This window comes from Ictalurus furcatus, chromosome 17, assembly GCF_023375685.1.
Source record: "Ictalurus furcatus strain D&B chromosome 17, Billie_1.0, whole genome shotgun sequence".
NCBI lineage: Eukaryota > Metazoa > Chordata > Actinopteri > Siluriformes > Ictaluridae > Ictalurus > Ictalurus furcatus.
In genome coordinates, this window is record NC_071271.1 from 3,160,075 (window position 1) to 3,163,104 (window position 3,030).

At 33.2% G+C, this 3,030-nt stretch overlaps 1 protein-coding gene across 1 annotated transcript in view; it reads right to left on the reverse strand.

Moving 5' to 3' along the window:
• The window catches only part of kcnj13 (potassium inwardly rectifying channel subfamily J member 13), an 18,072-nt gene extending 15,274 nt beyond the window's left edge, over nucleotides 1-2,798 (reverse strand). The window contains exon 1 of the mRNA XM_053647618.1: nucleotides 2,154-2,798. The gene's annotated coding sequence lies outside the window, so the exon portion shown is untranslated. The remainder of the gene's footprint in view (nucleotides 1-2,153) is intronic.
• Between the last annotated feature and the right edge of the window lie 232 nt (nucleotides 2,799-3,030).

Consider the following 3,030-nt stretch of genomic DNA (forward strand, 5'->3'; position numbering starts at 1 on the left):
CTATTTTTCAATGTATCTTATAACTATATATATATATATATATATATATATACTATATATATATATATATATATATATATATATATATATATATATATATATATATATATATACAGTTGCAATCAAAATGATTCAACCACCATTGCAAATCAGGTTTCTTGTCAAAATGTACAGACTTTCAGCTGTTTGCGATGAACAAATCAAACACAATTGAAATAGTTCAACACAACGAGTGCTTTAAGTGGTTTCCCCAAATTCAACTGAATATCCAACTTATAATGACTTGTTCAGTCTCAAAATTATTCAACCCCCTGAACAGAATTCCTCACAACAGCACAAATATGCAAAACAGGTGTTGTCTCAAGCACACCTGATGCTAAACTAATATATAATATATAATAACTAATAAACTATATATATATATATATATATATATATATATATATATATATATATATATATATATATATACACACAGTATTAGCACATTTACCTAAATAACCTTGTGTCATATGTTCATATATGTCATATCCTTGTACTAGTATATTTTTGTACTGCAGTTTTGGAAGAGTTTCAGTATTTATTTACTTACTTACACTATGTCTCTTGAGACTTTATCAATTCTTGAATGTTTGTTTTATAGATTTTTGTGTTATTTAAAAAAAAAAAAAAAAATTCCTGATTCCATTATTGACATTTCCTCCACCCGCTTCCCTTCCAGACACTATATTTAGCTAACACACGTCATTATTTTGGTTCAGCTCAATAAACTGCGCATTTAACACCTGAGTGAACTGCAAGTGGGGAAACCCATCAACTCACACACTATTAAATTTAACTAAACACGTGTGCGCTTCTCGACAAAAAAACAACAACATTGAACTCGTGCCAGTTTAAAAGAGCGCTGGCTGTACTGTATATTACAAACTCAGATTGATCTAACATAACAATCGCCCATTATTTTCTATAGAGTATTGCTATAAAGTTAAACTTATATTGCTAACTATTCAGGATGTAACATTCATACTTATGTTGATACTTAATCCAAATAAAAAATGAACTTTTTAAATGACTTTTTTGGGGATGATATTGATTCTTAAGTAGTATTTAATTCAAATCTTACGTGTTTTCATAAAGTTTCTTGACATTTCTGTCTTTGGTTTCGTTTGTGAACTGCAAGAAAAAAATTTCGGCCTTTAACCTCATAGTCAACTTAATATTAAGTTCAGGATGTATATTAACGTGTTTACATTACACACTGTTGTGTAATATTTATATTTATTTGTATGTTTAAGTACTTGAACATCGAACTTAGTTGTAGATTAAAGCGAGTGATTACATTTCATTATTACATTTACTTCATTATGTTTTACAACAAAAAAGACATTTTACACATTTGTTCTTTAAAGGGTTTGTTTCATTGTTGTAGACTTAAAAAAAAAATGAAATATAAACAAAAATACGAGTGGATAACAAAATATACACATGAACACAGGCTGATGCTTTAAGAGGCCATCTTTTTTCAATCAGACCTACTTAAATTTCTAGGTATTTATCTTTATTTTCGTATTTTATTTATTTTTGTTACTATAATGCACTTTTTTTCTACTAGAAAATATGTTACTATATTGTACTTTACCTTAAAAACGAATTATTTGAGTACTAAGTTTTGACTACCTCAGCTTTGTTGTTGTTTTTTGTTTTTTTTTTAACTTTTAAGTACTCCAGCTTTGAAATTTTCAAATCTGCTTCAATTTCTTTGGAACATTTATAACATTCTTTCATTTTAGTGAGTTACAATTGAAAAAAAAACAAACAAAAAAAACGCTTCTCTTACTACACGTAAAGAAGATTTATAATCATTTTTGAATACTTAATGTCCAGGCATTTTTCTCTGTACTTTTATAAGTAGTTAAACTTTATTTCACGTACTTTAATGGAGGTTTACCTAACTATCTGAATTATTAGAATTTTTTTTTCTTACAATTTTATAGCATATTCATATACTTTCAATTTCTTACCATTTTGTTTTGGTACACTAGTTGAAAACTCCACAAACGTTTCTCAGTACTTCATGTTTGATGAAGTTATTTCTATTTTGACATAAGGACACCTCCACCAGTGTATATGTATAGAAATATGGTGTCCCTTACCTCACTGGTCTCCTCTGGACGCTCGTCTGTCTTTTGTCCCACGAATCAAAAGTCTAAACGTTTGTAGAATTGTAGGTCCAAGTGTAACTCGGCGAGTCAGAGTCTTCCAAAAACTCTTCTGTACAGGACACGGGGAGCCTCAGATACCCTGATCAGCTCCTGAGCACACTCACTGACACACACACACACACACACACACACACACACACACACACATATCGACACAGGCACACACAGAGGAACGCCAGCACAGCAGCCCATTGGTCACATTACTCAGCTTGTGGCCAATTAGGAGTGCTTGAGAAAGAGACAGAGAAAGAAAGGAAAGAAACACCTAGAGGCTAAAAGTGTGTGTGTGTGTGTGTGTGTGTCTGTGTATGTGTGCCTGTGTGTGTGTGTGTGTCAAAGGGGACAGCTGTTGCTTGAATGTCTTGGAATTTCAGTATTTGTTTTGTGTCTTCATGTTGTCCATCGTTGACAGACTGTGTTTATGTGTATGTATGTGTGTGTGTGTGTGCGTGGTGTGGTGTGTTAATGCACAAACCCTTTTGCATTTTTGCATTATTTGATTAATTCCCGTCTTCTGATGTCACATTCTGCCTCAGGTAATGTAATATTACTCTGTTTGCAGACCCTGCACGCCGATTGGCTTTCCGAATTCACGCCGAGCTCCGATTGGTCTGCGGTTCAGGGTTAGAGGTCACGCATCTTTCCGAGGTCAAATCACCAGAGGAGAGAAAGCGAGAACGAGAGAGAGAGAGACAGAGAGAGAGAGAGAGAGAGCGGAAGTTTCGCAATCGGCAATCACAGGTCTCAGCTGGCTTTTTGTCTTTGGTGAGAGCAAAGGGTCAAAGGTCAGAGGAATGCCAAGACGTCA